The following is a 24,101-nucleotide window of genomic DNA, read 5'->3' as shown; positions in this document are numbered from 1 at the left end:
GCATTACTTTTTTGCAAAGGGAAAGAAATAACACACACACACATACACACAAACACACACACACACACCCTTGCAAATAAATGGCTTGAGAATTTATAGAAACTTATCCCTATGAATAAGTAATACTAATAAAAACTAAGCATTTAAACTGAAGCTCACACTGCCAGATCTTACTGTGAAAACAGGAGGAAAAGATTTTCTTTTCTTCCAGAATCTTCAGCACAAATTCAGATCATGTGGAATGTGGATCAATGCTGTGGTTAAACAAGCTCTGAGCCCTTTTCCTTGTGATGAGCAAAGGTTGCTTATAAATGCCTATATTCCCCGTACATCATGGGCAGCCTCAGAAATCTACAGAGGTGTGTGGGGGGGGGTGTCAATAGCAAGTACAAATCTCTAGTCTTCTTCCTTGTATTTGAAGCTCAAGTTTGTCAGTTCTCCCACTGCAAGATGTATTTACCCCAACACCATGTGAGAACATATTGAGCTTGGAAGATCTCCTGAGATTCAGCACCTGAACCTTGGACTTCATTTCATTCAGAAATGAAATGAAATGAACATTCCCTGTGTCAATTTCCTTTGCTTTGGTTGCAGTCTACATGGAATGAGGGGTAGAGGTTGCCTGAATGAAATTATTAGGTCTACCAAAGCAACACTATTGATCAAATGGATTCATGTGGAAGCAGCCAATGCCCCATGATGAAGCATTTTTGTAACTAATTGATTGCATGTGCTGCAGAGGATTCATTCAGCCAGACTTCCATAAAGCTGTTCAACTGAGAGTGGAGTCATATTGGCTCCTCAGTGTGAGCTGTCAGTGGATGGGCAATCCTATATACATTTACCTGGGACTTACTTCTGAGTCAGCACGATATAGGATTGCATTATGAAACAGTAATGCATGCTGAAAGGCGAGAAGGAAGGATAAGCCTTTGAAGAAACTTGAAAATCCCTGCAGGGACATGTAATTGTCTTTTGAAAGCTCTTCCACCATGTAAGCCCTCTTCTGCATCATACTTGAGTGCATATGTGTGTGTGTAGGGTATGCAGCAAGAACACACTAGTTCTGCACCCTCATTGACATTCCCATTGGCCTCTAATACAGATAGGCTGAACTTCTGGTTTTGTACTCACAGAAGGTGCTTTTCCAGGATTCTAAAATGCATGGAAAGCTTCTACAATGATAGAAGGCTGCCATCTTCACACAGTCAACATCCATAAATTGGAAGGTGATGGGGAAGATGATGAGTGACAGTGGACACTCATCCCTGCTTGCCACACCTGTGTTTTCTGAGCACTTAAAAGTAATGCATGAAAAGTGCCTGACTGATTCGATCACTGGCATTATCTTTTCTAGGGTTTTCCATTTGAGCCCTTCCAGGAACGTAGGAAACTATGTAGGGAGGCCTGAGGAATTTGTTTCTGTGAATTCCAATGTAAAGTGAGCAGCTCAGTTTAGCGCAGAATGGAAATGTAATTATCTTCCAGACAGACAACGTGCCTCTAAAAATGTTGTGATGTAGTTCTTGGCTTAACCCCCCCCCCAAATGTCTTCAGATTTGTACTTTAGGATAAATATATATTTAGAAATCTGCACATTGAAATAAAGTATGTATTTAAATGAGGAGTTGTGATGAAATAGACATGTAAACATAAAATGTGCGAGTAATATATATATCACAAAAAAGGTAGAAACAGGAACTAATGAGTGGACAAAAGTGTCATTGTCACAGACCAGAAACAGCCTGTTTGTCCATCTAGTCTAGGGAAGGGATAGTGGAGGAAATCCCATTGCAGAAGTGGTAATCCTTATTCTGATGGGATGTGCACACACTTTGAAAACACTTTTAAATCTGCATCATAGTAAACAATTCTTGGTTTGCATGAACTTCTCCCTGTACCCTAACTCTATTTAAACTCTTTTGGCTGATCGTCAAAGAATTGATGCTTTTGAATTATGGTGCTGGAAGAGACTCTTGAGAGTCCCATGGACTGCAAGAAGATCAAACCTATCCATTCTGAACGAAATCTGCCGTAAGTGCTGACTGGAAGGACAGATCGTGAAGCTGAGGCTCCAATACTTTGGCCACCTCATGAGAAGAGAAGACTCCCTGGAAAAGACCCTGATGTTGGGAAAGATGGAGGGCACAAGGAGAAGGGGAAGACAGAGGACGAGATGGTTGGACAGTGTTCTCGAAACTACTGAAATGAGTTTGACCAAACTGTGGGAGGCAGTGGAAGACAGGAGTGCCTGGTGTGCTCTGGTCCATGGGGTCACGAAGAGTCGGACACGACTAAATGACTAAACAACAACAAATTCTATTATTCTCTGTTGTCACAGTACAGCAAAAGTTTGTCATGAATCAGACACGTTGGAGACAACAGGATGAAGGTTAGTCACAAAAAGCTCAAGTGTTATTTCCTGCAACAGGACAGAGTTGCCACCACCTTCTGTCGGATTACACTGTGTGTATCTAATACAACCATTTTCGTGCCACATACCTTTCAGGGGCAACAATTTAGTTTTTCTTGCCTTCTCCCTGTAATGTCCAGGATTGTGAAGGAGCACTGATGATACACAGATTGGTTGCTGCAATAATTTGCCGCACAAATTGTTATTACTCGATACATATCCTTTAAATGTATCCAAATGCACACATTTATAATCATAGAACTCTCAACCTTTCATGTTAACAGGCCATTTGTATTCTCCCAAGACATTGCGTTTGTATGGAATTTACTATCAGGCAGCACGTATCAAAGAGCAATGCAATCATGATGAAAACCTACATATACAGTCAAAAGTGGGACCTTGTGAATTGCTATCCGCTATTTCGTGCTGAATTTCAAAAGGGTACTATATTTTCCTTCTAGGGTTCATTACCTTTTCACTGATATGGAGTGGCAGGGGAAGTAGATTGGTTTAAAAATTGTTCAAAGGTCATAGAAAGGGTATTCATACAAACAGTATGGCCTTTTTTCTCCATTGCTTTCCTATTCTGTTTTTTCTCTCTTTCTTCCTCTCAGTTATACTGGGATAATGATTTATGTTACATGTATGTGGCAACCTGGGATTTTTGAGGGTTGTGAGGTATTGCTGTGGCTTTGTGTGGATATTCTTTTGCTTGCTTGCTTTAGAAATGCTTTCACTTCAACCCTTCAATTTATGTTCCATTGTGTCCTGCAGAAATTATTTCTTATTGTAGTCATTCCCCAGATCAGCTACTTTTATTATTATGCCCTTTCCAATTCACTAAGGATATTTTTACATTCTGAGAACAGGCATCTTTAAAGTAGAAAAATGACCTACATCTTGCAAATGCAATATTGTTCCATATATATATATATATATATATATATATATATATATATATATATATATATATTCATGATCCCTGTAAGATCATCTTTAAGCTTCAAATACCTGAAATTGCTGTAAAAATGATTTTCCAGTCAAGAGAGTAACACTGCTCATGGCACATTAAATACTGTATTTGTATATATTCCACACACTGAAAATAAAGTTTGTTGGTCACAATTGAATTCCTACCAGTGGTTTGTAGAAGGGAGGGTTCAGAAGCCCTTTATTCAAGAAGCTCAACATGAACAGATAGTATTTTAAACATTTTTTTACCAGTTCTGTTGGCTAATGAATCCTGAGGTCACATATTGCTAACACGAGGACAAATTACTTCATTTGGTTTGCCAAAACACTCCTTCTTCTTAGCCTTCTAAGATCTGTGAATGGTATAATGTGAATTATGTCACAGGCCTAATATACCTGAACCATGGCCAACCCTACCATTAGCTAGTGTCATGCAGCTGCCTCAACCAGTAGATGCTGGGAGTGGCTGTGAGATGTTGAAGAACTGTGTGCCACACAGCTCGACCCTGCCCCACCTAAGGTAGCCTGCTGCCCTCAAATGTGGTGGAGGATACAGTCCCATCACCATCCCATCCTACTTTCTCGAGGAGAGTCCTGTTTAGACCTCATTTAATCCATAGGAGTTAATTCCAAGCCAACACTCAAGCTGTTAATCTGTGGGGACCGGTAAGGGGGGAGAATGGCCCAGTGCAAAGCAGGACAGGGCTCCTATACCTTTTAAGAACTGCAGAGTGTGTTGTGGGCTGTTTTTTGTTTGTTTGTTTTTGCTTTTTGCTTTTTTTTTGCTGGTTCAGCTTGTGAAGCAGAATAAAGAAAGCAAGGCTTGCAGATCCTCCAAGCGTCCCTATTTTCCAGAGATAGTCACAGATTTACAGAAGCCATCCCAGTTTCTGATGTGATTCTGGAATGTCCCACTTTTCCTTAGGATGTCCCTGTTTTCATTGGATAAATTTTGGAGGGTATGGAATAGAATATTCCTAGGGCTCCCCGCCCCCCACAGCTGGAATTCACCAGAACTCAGTTCCGGCACCTCTCAGGTAGGCCACCATTGCCATTCTAAGAGAATGAGAGAGGTGTTCATGGTGAGTTCTGGCACTTCTTTTTTTCTAGAAAAAAATAGCACTGGGCACCCCTATTTTCATCAGAGAAATGTTGGAGGGTATGGGCTTGTTTCCTCCAAGCTGGAGTTGAACATTTACGTGCCATTTAGGGCGGATGGATGCAAAAGAGGACAAGGCTCCTGTACTCTTACTAGTTGTGTGGAAGAGCAAATCCTTCTTTATACAACTATTAAAAGTACTGGAGCCCTATCCTCTTAACATCTGGCCACTCCAGTGTAGTGCCTTATAGTTTCTTGACCACTGTTTAATTGGTTCCATGGTATTCCCTCCCCCCCCCAGGGGGATTTTTGCGTGTATACTTTGATCAAAATCTGTCTTCCTGTTCATCTAGAGCTTCAGATGTGCATAGTCCAAGCCTCTGGGATATAAGAGACTATGGTGATAATTTTATTATGTCTATGGTTTTGTTGGTCTGAAGTTTTGAGATTCCTTGAGAGAGGCTATATACGGTATATCTACTCATAAGTAAACCCCATTGAGATCCATGGGGCCTGTTTCCAAGTGTGTATCAAATTGCAGCCTTAGCTGTCAAAAAAGTAGAAACGGCATCTTAATTAATATTTTATCAAAGAAAAAGCTGGTTCCCATCCCTGTTTAATTGCTCCTCTCCCAATTGGACATATATTAAATATGTTATGCAAACGGAGAACTTTGGAGGAGCAGGCAATTAAAGTTAATATTTAATGGCATTATAGCAGATGTACCAGAAATTGTTTATCGCAGGTGAAAATGGAAGATCATTTCGTTCTGCAGCCATCCTTCAGTAGTGAATTTAATGAAGAATGATAGCTGCGTAGTTCCTCTTTGCCAACCTCCTAAAGGCCATTCGTTAAAAATGTGGGGAGAAAAACAACAACAGGAAATTGTGTGTGTGGTTGGTAAAAAGGACCTAGCTTCTGCCAATTCCTCATTTTATTTCATTTTTGGTCCAGTGAATTAATCTAAAAAGCTTCAGGTAAAGGCATAAAGAATAACTAACAACTCCAAGCCATAACTTTTTTAAAAAATAAAAGCAAGATCACATCCAGGTTGACATAAGGCCTGTGGGGGCCAGAAAACTTTAATTAATAAGCAAGACCAATCTTCAAGCAGGACATAAATAACCATGATGCTCTACTGAAAAGAATCTGAGTTATGAGAAGGGCATTAATACAGTATTATGTTGTACTTTTGCCATTCATTTCATCAGGGCTTGAACAGGAAACCATCCTGATGAATAAAGTACTATCAGTGTGGTTGTCTTTTTTGTGCGGACAGGCGGAGACCCCCAACTCTGGGAGACACCCACGTGGAATAATGACTCAAAACAATGTGTTATGGGATTAAAATTTGGCCACAACTTTATTAAAACTTCAGATGTGGGTAGACCTTGGCTCAGGCATTGGGCGTTTATCCCTCCCAGTCCCCAGCCAGGGATCTGGGGAACATCAGGGTTATCCAGAATGTGTGGGGATTGGGCTGGCTCTGGAGAATGTCTGTTCAAGCAGAGAGCCCGCCCTCCATTATGCCACCATCACAGGGGAGCGCAATGACAACCTAATGGCGTACAGCCAATTCCTCCCCTCAAAAAAACCCCTTTAATGGAGAATCCTGGGATCGCCGCCACAGGGGGGGGGGGTCACCACTTCACCCCCCCATTTAGGGAAGACAGACTAAAGGATTGCGCCCAAGGCCTGAAACCACCAAAGTTGTGACATTTTGCTAGGGGGAAGGCAAAACCTGCCAATGCAGAAAAATTCCTTTCCGGCTCCTCAACAGCGACCATAATGTAGTAGCACCCACATACCTGTGAAGAAGAGGTTAACCTGCAAAAGGAGGCTTAACTGAGGGAGGGGAGGGTGGGAGAAGCTCTGAAGCCGACTGAGAACTCCCAGGTAAGTTCCGCCCACTATTGTGTGGGCTGGGAGATATCTCCCCTTACCTGGTCAACTCTCTCCTGGCAACGCCTTCCCAGCTGGGATTGGTTAACTGGCAGAGGTAGGCAGCTGCCTCCAGGTGTCCAGCCTGGGGGGGGTGAATCCAGGCTCTACTGCTGGGAGCTGCATGGGATCCGGGGGGGGGGCCTGCGCGCGACTGCGCAAAAGGTGCCCCCCATTTGATGTGGGGAGCGTTTATTGCCACTGGTGAACATTTCCCGTGGCTTTTTTTTCAGCCGGAAGTCACCGGAACTCGGTTTTGGCACTTTTCAGGTAGACACTATTACCATTATAAGAGAACAAGGGAGGCATTCATGGTGAATTCCAGCACCTCTTTTTCTAGACAAAATAGCACTGGCATTTCCAACAGGGAAACCTTTCTGCTAGTGCAGTCACTTCAGAAATCCTGTTGAGCAGAGCAGTCTTTTTAAAAATCCATTTTGGGGTGGCCTGTTACACTAAGGGTCAAGCCGATGTAAATTTACACTTGATCTAAACCCCATTCAGCAGCAGGGCTGTGTTACGATATGGATGCAATGCTGCTGCAAACTGCTAGCTTGAAAAGTAAACATGATGGGAATGTTGGGACTGTCCGTGGGAAACAGAGGGACAGTCAATTCACAGTGCGAAGCACCGGAATTAGCTCAGAGTGTAATATGAGCTCTTCCGTTTGTTCCTGTCCAGGAAGTGCAGGAAGTGTTTGTCACTACACTGCTGGAGTTTGAAGAGAGCAGTCATGTTTTTTGTAATGCTGCAAAGACAGAAATAAAGGCATGTAAATACGTTTCTGTCTATCTCTTTCCCCTGCCGGGGGGGGGGCAGGAAAGAGGGTGTGTGTTCTTCTCACGTTTGAGAAGAATCGCCTGTCGAGACCTTGCCTGCGCTTGCTGGGGAATGCAGCCAGGGAGGTCAACAGGGAATCAAGCCGGGTGCCTGAGATTGTTGCCAGTTTCTCCTGATATGGGCTTGAATTCCAACATCCTGCTACTCTGCCTAATTCTGACAGAGGGAAAACATGGCTTTCAGGTGAGTCAACTCTTTGGCCCCTCAATATTCATTTTACCGGGGGGGGGGTGAAACATGTGCTTCACTTGTGTGACATCACAAACATATGCTTCACTTGTGTGACATCACAGAGGCCTCAGCTTAGTGTATTTTTGGTTTCTATGGAAGCCGCCCAGAGTGGCTGGGGAAACCCAGCCAGATGGGCGGGGTACAAATAATAAATTATTATTATTATTATTATTATTATTATTATTATTATTAGCCAGCATTGGCTCAGCCATATAAGCCCCAGCTGAGCTGGAGTGAGCAAGTTATGCCAGCATATCTTCACTTGAGCTGGGTTGGGGACTTAACACTGGCTGAGACTGGCTGAAATGGAGATCTCCTGAATCATATGCTGCTTATTCCAGTGGATCCTGCCATAGTGTAGCCCTCTAAAGAGAAGAATGTTATAATGAAGGAGAATAAAAATTGACAAAACTGAAATGCTAAGATAAGTGGTTTTAATTGTTTAGGTTGGAGGATAGTAGTGGACTCAGCTGGGAGACATTAAAAAAATGAAAGTAAGTAGAATAGGACTGTAAATTTTGAGGTTTTCTTAAAATGGCATTAAGATTCTAAGAGAAGGGGAGAAAAACTATTGTAGTATCTGTTTCCCTGCTGGCACAACTCATTGCCATTGTTGGCATTGCTCTGACACAGAAGTTAATAAATCTACCCTAAGCCCTTTATTGTTGGCAATTTTAAATTGTCTCATTAAAGCACAACAATTCTTATTTGGCAGCACCAGAAACAGCAACACATTGGAGAGATCTCCTTAAATTGTGCAGATGGTTGGGGCCAATCAATGTACACGTGTGCTTTGAAAATGTACTGCAAAGCAACTTTGTTGTGATCATCAGCATTTTTAGTACAGAGTTTTAAGGGAGGAAGACCTCCATTCCTGCTACTTGTATCAATCTGAACAAAGCCTTTTTCTGCTTTTCCGATCCCCATCCAACTTGGACTTTCTTTTTCTGATTGGCTTTCCAGATCTTTATCTTGTTGCTTTCCTTGACTTCCTGTCACAGACTTGATAAGCAAATTTGATCCCTTATTGCAGTACAGTGGTACCTCGGGTTAAATACTTAATTTGTTCCAGAGGTCCGTACTTAACCTGAAACTGTTCTTAACCTGAAGCACCACTTTAGCTAATGGGGCCTCCATCTGCTGCCACGCCGCCGGAGCATGATTTCTGTTCTCATCCTGAAGCAAAATTCTTAACCCGAGGTAATATTTCTGGGTTAGCAGAGTCTGTAACCTGAAGCGTATGTAACCTGAAGCGTATGTAACCCGAGGTACCACTGTACACTGACTTGTGTATTTAAAACTCTTCCCTAAGTTTGCTCAATGGCCTAAGCTTTGCTTAAACTTATTCTGTCCTAATTGCTGCTGTCCACAGGCCTGTGTTAATCTCATTATTCTATGTCCCCATAATTTCGAGTCCCCTCGATTAATCAGAAAATGATAAATTACCTCTATAAATATATGTCTGCGAGTATGTGCATCAGAAAAAGAATAAATGGTTGCTCTCTCCCCCCCTTGAAAATCACAAAATGCACATCTGTACTATACCTATCATAAATACTAACTGTAACTAGCAGAACTGCTCCTTTGAATTGTGTGCGTGCATCTGCTGTACGAAAATACAGCGTGACAGGATAATGTGCATTGTGTTTGTTCAGCCCCTTTCAGCAGCAATCACTTTAATTCAACTTTAATGTCCGTCCGTCCACGGAAACCTGTAATCTTGTTAAAGCACGTATAACAACATAAAAGAGACACTTTGTGTCATTCTGCTTCGGTTTACGCCATAAGGAATGAGTAGCAGGTAGCTTTGTTGGAAACATCGGAAGATGAATTGCTGGCTCATGCGCTGTACACACTCAGACATCTGGTGGTTTGTTTATCTTTATTTACAAGCCACCTCTCCTCTGAGGAGCTCAAGGTACGGTTCACCATTCTATCCTGTGAATTTGCCCTCTGTGGGGAATCGGGTTGAAGTCAGTTGCAACAGAGTCGACCATCTTAGGTCATATATGGATACACCCCAACTCCTACCTTCTATCTGGAATATGCAGTTTGGAATAGTAAGAGGGCTCCTGTGAGATTTCTGTACATTTCTGTAGGCAAAAAATATTAAAACCCCTCATGGGCTAAAATGTGGTATAGATACATATACAGGGCTCAGCAATAAAATGTTAGGAATTGAAGAGGCAAGTGGTCAGGATTCCAGGCTTTCCATTCTTCTGCAACAGCCAGCCAGAATTCTGTCCACATGTAACATGCTCAGTCCTTATTGGTGTTTGGGGGTATTTTCCATGGTCTTGGGAGGGGGGGTTGGACACATGCACCCAATCCCTGTTAACATTCTTCAATTTCTCCACTGACATCTCTTTTCTGGACCCCCTTTTTTAAAAAAAAAATAGCTAGTCATTGTGAACTAAGGACTGACCAATCCAAACACTCAGATGGATCTGTCTGCCTCTATCATTCGTATTTTGAGAGGGTTAGAGTGTTGGGCAGGGACCTGGGAAACTAAGGTTCAAATCCTCACTCAGCTATGAAGCTTATTGAATGAACTTGGGCCAGTGACCGTATCTCAGCCTAGGCTACCTTGTGTACTTGTGTACTAGGCTAAAAGGCAGAAGATAGAACTATGGGGAGAACCATGTCTGCCACCTTGAGCTCCTTAGAGGAAATATGGGATATAAATGTAATATTCTACCTACCTATGTTTATCTGTCCTCCTGGTCCAACCTCTCCATTCAATTTCTCTTCAATTTATTTGTCAGGTCCCCCCCCCCCACTTTCAATCTCTCCATATCCCTGGCTGTTGGGTTATTATGAGGCCAAGTGTTGTTGTTGTTTTAGGGGGTGGGAAGACACAAATAGGTATTAATATGTATACATGTGGTAGATCTACAACTAGCAGCAGTCATCCCATCAGGCTCTAGAGAGAGGGGAAGTGGACTGCAGTTAAAATACTAGCAATATCTGGCTTCTTTTGTCCTTGGACTCTTTGAATTCTAGCTAGCTCTTATAAGAACTCTGCAACTAAGAACTAGTGACCAAAATACTGCCATTTCACACTAACTTTCATTCACATCAATGGGTGTGGTGTGACACAACTGCAGGTGTCATCAGACATGCCACCCCCTCCAACCCTCTTTGTCTGTGCATTTCTGCGCCCACATGATTTACCATGAATTTGAAGGGAAGTAAGTGTATGCTGGGATATTCCCCCCCCCCATTTTGTTTTGGATTTGTATTTTTTGTGTGTTTGTTTAACAAGGCTTCAAACCTATTTTTCCTGGAACCAATTAACATGGGAATCAGCGCTAAACTTCCAGTAGATTCCACGAGATTCTGAGAAGGCTTTTTTTTTTTTTTTGGTCATGTGAAAGATCACATAAAATGCAGAAATGATTGGGTAAATAAATGTTGGAGAGCTGGAATAAAGTATTGTCTGAATGCAGCCTTGCCACTCATGAGCCAATCAAAATGGAGCAACCTCGTTACTGGGTCTGAGATTTAAGCCAAACTATTTCTTTCTTAAAAGGTGTGTCTTCTGATTGCAGCCATGGGAGTCTAGAAGTAAAATGTTGGAAGGAGGAGGTTCAGCTTGAAAAATGTGCACTTGCTTCGCCTCTGCAGAGCAGGCAATGAAAAGTCTAAGCTTCTAGCTGGCTATTAAGTACAATGGCTGTCTATCAAGCCCAGTTAAAACTTGTGGACCTCTGCTCACTAAACTGATGACCCTTGATAGGTGGATAACTTGTGCCCAAACCATAATCCGGGTTTCTGTTAATTTCAGGTTTGCATTATACACAGTGCTTTAAGGGGAATTTCCTTTTCAAATCTTTTTCTGTTCAAACGCTGAATGAGAGGGCCTGAGAGTGCACACGTACAATTCGCAATGAAAGTAACTCGTATGAGAACCTCTAGCAACTAATCTCATCCCTCCCAAACCTCCAGGTTTTTAATGGGTACTGACTTGCAACAACACATCTTCTTTCCATTATGAATTGAGCATATAATTGAAAGCAGCTACTGCTGTTCGGTAATATTTAGATGCCCTTTAGGAAGAAAGAGTGGGTGGGGGAGGATTTATTGATCAGTTTGCTTTTCTGAGTGGAAAAAAACACGTAATAGGAGAGCTTTGAAGAAATTGTTCTATTTCCATCTTGCATGAGGATCTCAGTATTTCCTACAGGCTAGCTTGCCTTGTGTTCCTTTCAGAGAGCACCAGCTCAGAACGAGATGCATAGCAGGAGCTGCAAATTGGGCACAGCTACTGGAAGCTCAGCTGAATTTGCTGAAAGGTTCATGAACTTTGCTGAACCTGGGCTCATTGTGAGAAGGAAGCTGAAAAGCAAGCGAGTTCTTCCAGCATGGAGTTTTATTATAAACGCTTCACATGCCACCCAAAAGGGTTTCACCAATTGGGACTGATCCTTCATTTCAGCTCTCTTCGCCTCCCTCCCCTCCTCAAATGCTCCTGACAGGTCCAGGAAGTGTGACAGCATTCAAGTAGATATCATCTAATTTGAGGACAGAAGTCACTTACTGATAGAAAAAATATTCAGCTTATCAAGCAGTTGCTCAGGGAAGCTGGCATCAAGGAATAATGATGTCTGGGCTGAAGAGGAAAATCACAACATTTGCGGAGGGTGGGGAGCTAACCATTTTACTTGGAAAACAGGACAAAGTAACACCAACAACCCAAAATGTGTCTTTTCACCAAACAAAGGAGAAGTAAATTATTCAAACTGGAGATTGTTAGGAACTCTAAAGTGCAATGGAACTGTGCTGGGAATCTTGGTCCTGGGGGTGGGTACAAAACAAGCAAACAAGAAAAGGAAACCAAAGTTTGTTTTTTAGCTAGTGATGTCCAAATAATGTTTATATTTCAGAATAAATCACAATACAGACAGCTTATATATTCACCTGGATGCTTCCCCCCACTTTGAGTGGTGAAGGGGCAGCTGCACATGAATTAATGAATATCCTTGTTGGGTGACAGCAAAGGTTGATCTAGTTGAGTATTCTGTTTCCAACAGTGGTCAGATTCTTCTGGGAAGCTTAGTAGCAGAGCTTAGGGGCAAAATCCCTCTTCTGATGCCCTTCCCCAAGTAACTGATATTTAGAAACATACCGCTTCTAAGCACAAAAACCATGGCTATGTTCTGCCTCCATCATTGGAGGGAGCATAATTCTGAATACCAATTGCTATAATTTGTAAGTGGGGAGAGTGCTGTTTGTGGACAGGTCCTGCTTGTGGACTTCTCATGGCACCTGTTTAGCCACTACATGTCCAAGCACATATTGCCTGCAGCATGGTGAGGGGCTAACCAAAGAATATAGGCTTTGGCCAATGCATTGGCTATGTATACACTATCAAATAACCCAACTGCTGGTTGATAAGGAAGGTGGAGTTGACCCTTGGTTTGGGGGTTTCCCCTAACATGCACCAGGTGATACAATCACACCTGGGCCGCCATTGGGAAGGGTGCTATGGCCCATGTTCCCCTGTGTGAACTCTTGGACAAAGATATCCCTCCTGGATCCCTCTCACAGGGACCAGCTAAGGATCCATCCCAATGCCTTATATGACAAAGTTGTGGCATTTGATATGAGGCAGGCAAAAAACCCAGCAGATTGGCCAGTTTTTCTGCTGGAAAACAATTCTTCTTAACCCCGAATACAGCAATCAAATAAACCATATCAAGGTTCTAATACCAGCCTGCCACTGAGAAAGAGAAGATGGAAACAAAATATCAGTTAGGGAAACATAAGGAAAGCGGAACAAACTGTTGTATGAATGCAGCCTTGTGCTATTCTCTGCTATATCCTGGAAAGTGCCTTCAAAATTTTCTGTTGCTGTTTCAAAACTCAAGATCTGTCGCTTTATTTCAGAAAGCAATATAAATATTACCTTGCGATTCAAATAAATGCTGGCATTCATTTGCCTCCCGAATATTCAAGACAGATTAAGCATAAATATTTCATCATGAGATTTTGGAAGCATCCCCAGTTTTTCACAGCAAATGGAATTTGTAGCCAATCACAGCAAATATGATTCAATTGGTCTTGCACTGAGGAGACTAATTAAGACCCTTGTGGGTGAACTGGGTAGCCTTGGTCAAACTTCACTTTCTCACAGAAAATGGGGACATGAAAGGTCTGTCATAGATGCTGATCATGAGTGTGAAATTCATTTAGAATTAATCTGTTGCTGTACACTTACCCAGGTTGACTTTGTACATTTAACTATTTGAATTCTTCCAGACTCTGGGACCGGTGAAAAATTGTTAAGGCCCATCCAATACTGAGTACCTGCTGAAGGAATGGTAGCAGCAAGCAGAAGTTTGTTCTCCAGGAAATGCCATAAAAATATTAAGAAAATATCTTTGAGAAAATGAGGAGGAAAAGGGTGGTGGTGGTAGTGGGGTTTTTTAATTTCCTCAAGAAGGAGCAGATGCTATGAAAGGAATTTAACATATTTCTCAGCTGGCAAAAATCACATTATAAATGGGTTGGATGCTCAGAGGCAGTTATCATTCTCTGAAACGCATTATCTGGCAAAAATGCATTGACTAAAAGGATTTATTAAAATAGATGTTTACCTCCCTTTTTGTAAAATGATAGATATTCCCACAGATAGAAACTAAACTATTAAGCTCCTTGGTATTTTCTCCCCATTTTAATTTGAAAGCTAGCTAAGAATTATTCTTATTTAAATGAAATTGGCAAGGGAGCTTCCAATTCCACAAAGGCCAATTTCTTAAGTCAGTGACCTCTTGTTTTCTAATTAGTCTTTCCTCATATCTATACTCTTTCTTTTCTTTTCTTTTCTTTTTTAAAAAGGGGGGAGCTGAATGTCTCCTTTTAGATTTTTTATTTTTTATTTTAACTTCAAGACTAGAGCTGGGATGCTACTGAGTTCTGTATTCCAGGAGCTAATTGAACATTGGTTTGAATCCTAAGGTAACTTTTCTTAAGGAGTTCCATCAAAGTTTCTGGTCCTTTCCTCCCCTATAGCTGCCTAAGGACCTGCTGCAAAAATGTGATGATGCACGCTGACTGGGGAGAGAACCTGAAATTGACAGATATTTCCATCCCTGGTATACAGTGGTACCTCGGGTTAAGTACTTAATTCGTTCCAGAGGTCCATACTTAACCTGAAACTGTTCTTAACCTGAAGCACCACTTTAGCTAATGGGGCCTCCTGCTGCTGCTGCGCCGCTGGAGCACGATTTCTGTTCTCATCCTGAAGCAAAGTTCTTAACCTGAAGCACTATTTCTGGGTTAGCGGAGTCTGTAACCTGAAGCGTATGTAACCCGAGATACCACTGTACATTTAATCTCCCACTGACTGTAGTTTCTGCCTTCGTTGGAAAGCTGAACTGGACTGCTTTTGACTGAAACAGACTTTAATGTCCCCCCTCCAGTTCAAGAATCTGGAGAATTCAAAAATCTGGTGTCTGGTATTGGAGGGTGAGCAAGCGAATGATGAGAGCTGACAGCTTTAGGAAAAGGGCGACAGTTAACTAATCTTCCTCACTGAACCCAAGGGGAAATGTGAAGAACTGCCTTATTTAAACATGGAAGCTTTAAAGCCTTTTTGTATGACTTCATGCATGAAATGGCATCAGAACAACAGAGTATGCATCATTTCTGAATGGTTCTGAGCTGGAGAGTCTTTTCTCAGTTTCCAGAGCGGGCGCACCTGGGCACCCCGGGAGAGAGGGCACAGAAGGCAACGTGAGGAGAACACAGCAAGGGAACCATGCACCCTTCCAATCAGCCCAGGGGAGTTGCCCTCATCTGCCAGAGCCCAGCAGAAGAGAGGGGCTAGACAAACATCTAGGAGACCCAACACTTGTCCACACTTCCTTTTCCAGGTCCAGGTGTGGCAGGGACTAGGCAGAGAAAGAACGGCGGAGACTGCCTCCCCAGCCTGACCCTTCCAGAGAAGAAGACAATTCAGAGTTACAACAGGGGTTTAAAGGCGATCACAGCTCAAAGGCAGATGAGGGGGAAAGCTGGGAAATAATGGGAGAGGAGGAGGAAGAAGCGCCGGGGGTGGGGGCTGACAGACACCGTGGGACCGCCTCTCCCAGAACCCAGCAAGCATTGAAAGTAGGAGAGCAGAGAGCTCAAAGGCAGAGGGCACTTCTCAGCACCTGTAGCGATGATGCATGAAGGTGGAGACTCACTCGGGGCAATGCCATTATTCAAGAGGCTGCATTTCCAAGACCTTCTCTGTGAATATTGAATAAAAAGCTCTTGGTAAGAACTTTTCCTTGTCTTATCCACTCCTGGCGACCTGCTGTGGGGGTTGGATCCACTACCGCTTGACAAGGTGTGAGCAGCGGTTTCTTTTTTTGACCCAATCCTTTCCTCAGGAAAATCCATGTTCTACCGCTGAATTGGAGCAAACAGCGTGGATGAGAGTCCCTTTGAAGTATACTGACTGGCGTTAATGGCAGCTTGGAGACCAAAAGGATCTGGAGGGCCACAGGTTGGCCAGTGTGCTCTATGAAATCATCTTTAAAACATCAGAAATATGCAGAAATGTGCTGCAACCAGCTGGTGGGTGGCTCAGCACTTGGGAAAGTGATACGGGTCAGAAACAAAGTGATTTGTGCGCCCCTCAAGAGCCCATCCTGCTGGTGGGACTGTTCCTCCAAATCCTGTCACAGGAGAAGGAGTCCTCCCGAGCGGTTTGGTCATTCAGAGCCTTTGCATCTAAGAATAAAATAGAGTTTTGAAGATTGCTGTACAACAAATACTGATTCATTTGCTCACGAACAGCAGCAATATTTTGTGAGTTGGTCACACAACCCATAGGGAGGAACAGACCTCTTTGCCAACGAGCAAATGTTTTGGTATGCAGCCTCACTGAAAGCAGAGCAATAATTCATTCCAAACATGACATTGTGAGGCAGGATTATAAAAATGGCAAGGTAAACACTAGAATATTAAAAACCCATTACCAAAATCACAGTTGAGTGTGATTTCTCATTTCCTATAATAGTTTACTTGGCTTCATTGTTTTTGTAATAAGAGAGAGAGAGAGAGAGAGAGAGAGAGAGAGAGAGAGAGAGGCTTGCTTTTCATTTAATGGCATTGCTTTCTGTTAGAACTCTGTATTACCAGCTTATCTGCATGTGAAATGTGGGGTGGAGAAAGATTTAAATTATTCAAAATTCCAAATAAGCTGCCAGCAATAATTCACTCTAAGTTCTTGATCAGTAACTGGAAAGCAGGCAAGAAAAGAAAAGCCATCCTCTGAATATTTTACATTCCATCTGCATAGATATTGGTAAAATAAAATGAAATAAAGGCACACAAAAAAACTTTCATCTAGTAACGATAAAATATGCCACCATCCTTTTTTATTAACATGACAGATTCTCCAGAATGCTACAGAGGGTCTTATACAACCAAAAGAACAACTCACTCATCTTGGTGATTTGGGTTTTTGTTTAAGTACATCCAGACCAAATATATATATATGTAGTTATCAAGGAATAAATATTCAGTGAGACTCCTTCTTGGCATCTGTCTGTCTCGAGAGACAATGGTATAGGCTACAACAGCAGCCCAGATCCTGTTAGCCCAAAGATGGAAAGAAGAACAGTTACCAAAAATAGAAGAATGGCAAATAAAATTTATGGACTATACAGAAATGGCAAAACTGATGGCAAAACTCAGAGACTCTGACAATGAGAAGTTTAAAAAAGAATGGGGGAAATGTATTGTGTATGTGCAGAAATACTGTAAACAAGTTGGCACATGGGCAGGTTTAGATTAAGCACTTGTAAGTAGTAAGGAAATTGAGAATGTAAAGGTGAGACCAGTGGATAAAAATGATTTTTTAAAATGCAGAGAATGATTCAGGTAGGTAGCCGTGTTGGTCTGGCACAGTCTCTCTCTCTCTCTCTCTCCCTCTCTCTCTCTATATATATATATTTGACCAGTAGCACCGCAGAGACCAACTAAGTTTGTTCTGGGTATAAGCTTCCTTGTGCATTCATGGTGGTAGGGAGCTGAACTTTACCAGGAGTGTGCCAGAAATTTTAAATGTGCTGTTCTGTGTTAGAAGCTGTGAGAACTAAAAACAAAACAAAGCAAAAACTATAAAATGTAAGGGGCCTTGGGAGGGGGTATCACAGCATCACAGCGGAGAACTCATAGCAGCAGGGAGGTTATAAACAAATTTTGGGTTTACAAAAAACCTCCTCAGGGGACGTATATGGCCCAAGGACCATGAGTTAGCCACTCCTGTTTTTAAGCATAACAGACTTCACAAAATGTAAGGGGCTCAAGAAATAGGGCAAAATTGTCTGGAGCCAGTGTTTCTGAGGAAGGCCTCATTTGAAGTTACTGGCTAATCAGTAACAGTGATTTTAAAAGACATTTCTTAGGGGAGAGGATTTTAACATCTCTAGTTTGTCTTCATTGCCCCAAATTAGTATTCCATATACTTTTTTTTTTAATAGGACAAATTGTGGGGTTTTTTTGTAAGCTGTCATCTCCATGTAATACAGTGGTACCTAGGGGTTACAGATGCTTCAGGTTACAGACGCTTCAGGTTACAGACTCCGCTAACCCAGAAATAATACCTCGGATTAAGAACTTTGCATCAGGATGAGAACAGAAATCGTGCAGCGGCGGCACAGCGGCAGCAGGAGGCCCCATTAGCTAAAGTGGTGCTTCAGGTTAAGAACAGTTTCAGGTTAAGAACGGACTTCCAGAATGAATTACGTTCTTAACCTGAGGTACCACTGTACTTGGGCCATTTTCTTTAATCAGAACAAATTCAGTGTTCATTGTCTGATCATTTTCACAAAGGAACACTTGCTTATTCATTTCACTGTGCTCCTCAGGTCTCCAGATTCAAAGTATAATGTCACTCCTAACAACTCTGACACATTGTAATCCTTTCAAATGTCAAATGCCTTTTTTTAAAAAAATACCCTAGGAACTTGTCTAATGTGGAATGGCTTTTTTCGTAAATGCTATACCTTATTGCCCTTTGAAGGTACAAGATTTATTCATTTCCTTTCTGTGTCAGAATGCAAATTCTTCATCTTAATTGCAATAAGATTTTGGCTTCAGATACCTTGGCTAACTTTCAGTGTTTTCTATACAGTAGTACCTCCGGTTAAGTACTTAATTCGTTCCGGAGGTCCGTACTTAACCTGAAACTGTTCTTAACCTGAAGCAGCGCTTTAACTAATGGAGCCTCCTGCTGCTGTCGCGCCGCCGGAGCAGGATTTCTGTTCTCATCCTGAACCAAAGTTCTTAACCTGAAGCACTATTTCTGGGATAGTGGAGTCTGTAACCTGAAGTGTATGTAACCTGAAGTGTATGTAACCCAAGGTACCACTGTATCTGCCAAATATCCCATCCAGCCACACACTCACACAAAATCAGTAGTCTCAGTATAGATTCACATGCAAAATCTTATGTACATGGTGAGTTGTATTGATATTCCTTTTTTACAACAACAAGCAAAATGATGTATTCAAAGGACTCACCGAATTTGATGGGGTGCTGCTGATGGTTGTGTTTACTGATGCAATCCTCTGTCAAGTTTTGAAGATTTGGATTGAATCCAATGAAATAATTATACAAGCAGAACATCTTCCACTTACACAATAGAACTTCCCTTCTCTCTTCTCTCTCAAAAATTTTCTTTGGGGTTTTGCCCAACCCACTGGAACAGATTTGGGACAGGCAGGGAAATGTGAGGGAGGAGAAGTTCCATTGTGTGTGTGGAAATTGTTCTACTTGTACAATTTCATTAAGCCTGTCAGAGTTAACCTAAGTAAAGGTAAAGGTAAAAGACCCCTGACAGTTAAGTCCAGTCCAGACTCTGGGGATGCGGCGCTCATCTTGCTTTACAGGCCGAGGGAGCTGGCGTTTGTCCGCCGACAGTTTTTCCGGGTCATGTGGCCAGCATGACTAAGCCACTTCTGGCGTAACAGAACACCGAAACCAGAGCAGTGCATGGAAACGCCATTTACCTTCCCACCATAGCAGTACCAATTTATCTACTTGCACTTTTTGGCGAGCTTTCAAACTGCTAGGTTGACAGGAGCTGGGACCAAGCAATGGGAGCTCACCCCATTGCAGGGATTCGAACCACCAACCTTCTGATTGGCAAGCCCAAGAGGCTCAGTGGTTTAGACCACAGCACCACCCGCGTCCCACTAGGGTTAACCTAGACTTTACCCTAAATAAGTGGTCGTCAGCCCAAGTTCTCCCACTACCACTAAATGGAAACCATGTAAGTAGCTCTCTGTTCCTCTTCATGATGCACTGCTTTCACTCATCCCACTCAGTGAGTATACATTGGGGCATGATTGACAAGGCAAAATCAGAGTGGAGCATGACAGGTAGGGCCATTCACCCTTCTTCTGCACATATATTTTATTTACAAGGCATGTGAGAAAGGAGCTTATGGTGTCCAAAATCCTGGTCAGGTTCTACTGAATGTGATGAAGATAGAGGCACTAGATAGGCAGACCATGTTTTTGATTTGGTTTTGGTTTTTAGGGAATAGCCGTGTCTGGTTTGGCCCAAAGAAATGGGATGAAAGATTAGAGGCAGCACTGCAGTTTGGGGTGGATAACTCATGTCTAGGAGTTAAAAATTAAATGCTTTCAACATTCAAAGCACAACCAGGAATCCACTTGTGCTGCCTGAAGGTAACCTCATTATTTCCCCTTCCACACTAGCCAAGGCTGTTGTCAGTTTTTTAATCACAAAGCATTCTTCAATTTATAATGGAGTGGCTTCATAGGGGCTGGGATCAAAAGGCTTCAGGCCCTCTTTCTACCACATCCCAATATATTCCCCCAAATGTATTTTGAATGTCAAGGAACTATCCAGAGCTGCATGCAATTCACTGTAAGAGTACAAATTTTGAAGCTGAAAAACACCAAAGTCACATGAGCAAAGTCCTCTAGATGTAAATACCTGAGTCTTTGGAAATGCAAGTGGAATTCGGACAGGGCTATGGTTTAGTAATAAATCACCTCCTTTGCATGCAAAAGTCCCAGGTTTAATCCCTGGCATTTCCAGGCAGATCCGGGGGGGATTCCTGTCTCAATCTCTGTCAATCAGTGTTTGCAATACTGAGACAGATGGCCCAATAGACTTTCAGTAAGGCAGCCTTCTGTGTTCCTAACCCAGTTTAACAGGAGTCAAACATTATCAGAATATCTTCTATGTAGCAATTTGGTTCCACTTTTTCTTCTATGCAAAGCATCCTTTAGGACAGGGGTCAGCAACCTTTTTCAGCTGTGGGCCGGTCCACCGTCCCTCAGACCATGTGGGTCGGACTATTTTTTGGGGGGGGGAGGGGGAATGAACAAATTCCTATGCCCCACAAATAACCCAGAGATGCATTTTAAATAAAATCACACGTTCTACTCATGTAAAAACACCAGGCAGGCCCCACAAATAACCCAGAGATGCATTTTAAATAAAAGGACACATTCTACTCATGTAAAAATACGCTGATTCCCGGACCGTCTGTGGGCCGGATTGAGAAGGCGATTGGGCTGCATCCGGCCCATGGGCCTTAGGTTGCCTATCTCTGCTTTAGGAAGACAAGCAAGAGGGACAAGTTGAATGGGGAAATGAAACAAAATCTGCAAAATCTCTCTCTCTCTCTCTCTCTCTCTCTCTCTGTGTGTGTGTTACTCTTGGATTTTCCATTCTAAATGTGTAATTTGGGGGGGGGGGGGTCAGATAAATAAATAAATAAATAATAGCACACTCTGCCCTTTATAATCACACTGAAAATGAAACATTCGTTGACTATGTCGTTACAAATGTTGTGATCAAATCATCATGGAAAATAAATCTGTTGCCCTCCCGATGTGGTTGCATTCTGACTCCCACTCATGCAAATGTCCGTGGATGATGGGAGCTGTACTTCATCAGCTATCTGGAGGATCACAGGTTCTGTATCCCTGTTATACAGCGCATCAAACAACAGTCTTTTCTTTATCACCCACCTAATCTCGCCATCTTGGTTACAACCCAGCCAAAGTAAAGCACTTCTAGGACTCATTATCTCAGGGGAAGAGTTAGTCTGGCCTCTTTATACCAGAAGGACCTTAAAGTGCTCGGCTTGGCCTGCTTCCTGCCTATAAAGTCTAATGATTAGATACAGGGGTACGAACTTGAATAAAATATTGGGGGGTCCAGGTAAGCCCCACCCCACATAATTGATCCCGTGATGTGGTGCACACACACCATTTGAATGACAATGTCTATCAACTGGGGAGGGGGGCTCAAATATTTTAGAGGGGGTGAAGACCCGTTGCCCCTAGGAGTTGGCTCCTATGATTAGGTAAGTTCACTAGCTGGCAAGTTAGCATAGGAACTTAGACATGCAAAGCATGTGTTTTATCAAGCTATGGAACCACCCAGTTTCATCACAACAAACAAATGCAGCTCAGGAAAAAAAACACAACACTTGGAAATGCATTGCAATTGATTGTGGCATAAGCCTCGGGCTATACACACAGGAGACATGCAACCATTTGACAAAATAAATAGTAAGTAGTTCCAAAACCAGCAGCCTCAGAAGTCTGCAGGTTGGCCTTTTTAGTAGCTGGGAGAACTTGTAATTCTTTTGACTCAGACACCATATGCAAGGCTTCCTGTAACACTGGGGCCCTTCCTGTGACACTGGCAAGCTGCTGGGTGCATTTACAGATTTACGTGACAGCCCACTGGCCCTGAGAAAAGAGAAGTTTTAGTTTGGACAATGGTGGACAATGCAAAGATGCAGGATAAGCTTGTGCTTCCTTCTAACATCGTAGCTTTCTTGCCCAATAGGTATCAGTCCACCCGACATTTATCATTCTTTGGTTGAAGTGGGAGCAGCATCCAGAGAAGTCTCCAGGCTATTGGAAACTGTATGGCTAGGAAAGGAGGGCTGGAAAATCAAGTTGTCCAGAAGACAGAGAGGAAGGACAAAGTGGGGATATGAAGGAAGTGAAGTGGGAGAGGAAATGAGTTAGAGCAGAGGTAGTCAATGTGGTGCCATCCAGATGATGGTCAGCTGTTGTTGTTGTTGTTTAGTCGTTTAGTCATGTCCAACTCTTCGTGACCCCATGGACCAGAGCACGCCAGGCACTCCTGTCTTCCACTGCCTCCCGCAGTTTGGTCAGACTGCTTCGAGAACACTGTCCAACCATCTTGTCCTCTGTCGCCCCCTTCTCCTTGTGCCCTCCATCTTTCCCAACATCAGGGTCTTTTCCAGGGAGTCTTCTCTTCTCATGAGGTGGCCAAAGTATTGGAACCTCAGCTTCAGGATCTGTCCTTCCAGTGAGCACTCAGGGCTGATTTCCTTAAGAATGGATAGGTTTTATCTTCTTGCAGTCCATGGGACTCTCCAGAGTCTCTTCCAGCACCATAATTCAAAAGCATCAATTCTTCGGCGATCAGCCTTCTTTATGGTACCATAAAGATGGTCAGCTACAGTTCCAATAATCCATGAACATTGTCTCTGCTAGCTGGGGCTGGTGAGAATTGCAGTCCAGCATTGAACATCATATTGGCTAGAGAGAAGGGATCTGTATTGTCAAGAGCTAAGGTACCAATATTTCAGGGGTGGAAACTTGTGGCCCTCCAGATGAATGCCAACTGCTATCAGCTCCGGCCAAGATAGCCCCCATCCAATGATAAAGGTTGTAGCTCCATAACTTCTGTGGAATTGAGGGTCCCCCATCCCTAATGTATTGCTTTCAAATATTGCTTTGGCTGCAGGCCTCTAGATTTAACTGAATTTCAGAGCAAAACAAGAGGGACGCCAAACGATGTGCCATGGGACACACACTCTGCTCCAGCAGTGCTTTATTTAGAAGCCAAATGAAAGGTTACCGGTATCTTTTAATTAATTCCTCACTCTTTTAGAACCACCATAGTCCAAGTTTGCTTTCTGTGCCTTCCCATCCCTGACTTTCTCCTCCTACTGCTCTACCATTTCTTGGCTCCTGTTCGACTTCTTCCCCAGTTCTGCACATTTAATTATCAGCAGGACTGATGGGGTTTTACAAATAGTATCTTTCTTGACAGTTCTCCATATCTTCTTGGGTCAGTCAGGTCACTCCTAATTCATTGCTGGCTTTAAAAAAAGAAGAAGAAATGATTTACTTGTCTCCAGCTGAAAGCTTTCTAGAAATCTAATCAAAAGGCCACAGTCTCAAGAGCTTCATATGATGCTGTAGCTTTAAAATCCCAAACTCCCTTTCCAATAGGCTAACTAAAGTGAGCCATATAAATGCTGTGTAACTGTATTTAGGCTGGATCTTATTGCTCTTGGTCCACATAATATCTGCTAAAGTGCTTTCAGTAGAGGCGAGTTGAAAAATCGTAGCAATTTCTAAATTTAGGAACCAAAGAAATTTTTGAAATTTCTCTGCATTAGAAGAGGGGTTTCCTCTTCATTGGGACGCAGGTAGCACTGTGGGTTAAACCACAGAGTCTAGGACTTGCCGATCAGAAGGTCACCAGTTCGAATCCCTGCGACGGGGGGAGCTCCCATTGCTCGGTCCCTGCTCCTGCCAACCTAGCAGTTCTAAAGCACTTCAAAGTGCA

General features: G+C 42.7%; 1 long non-coding RNA gene across 1 annotated transcript; it reads left to right on the top strand.

The window, feature by feature from the left end:
* The first annotated feature begins 7,736 nt into the window (after positions 1-7,736).
* LOC128416903 (uncharacterized) lies at positions 7,737-12,400 on the top strand. The gene is made up of 2 exons (XR_008331344.1): positions 7,737-7,990; positions 11,709-12,400. It is a non-coding gene; the product is annotated as an uncharacterized LOC128416903 (long non-coding RNA).
* Positions 12,401-24,101: the final 11,701 nt, after the last annotated feature.

This window comes from Podarcis raffonei, chromosome 7 (assembly GCF_027172205.1).
Source record: "Podarcis raffonei isolate rPodRaf1 chromosome 7, rPodRaf1.pri, whole genome shotgun sequence".
Classification (NCBI taxonomy): domain Eukaryota; kingdom Metazoa; phylum Chordata; class Lepidosauria; order Squamata; family Lacertidae; genus Podarcis; species Podarcis raffonei.
This window is presented reverse-complemented; position numbering and strand designations above follow the sequence as displayed.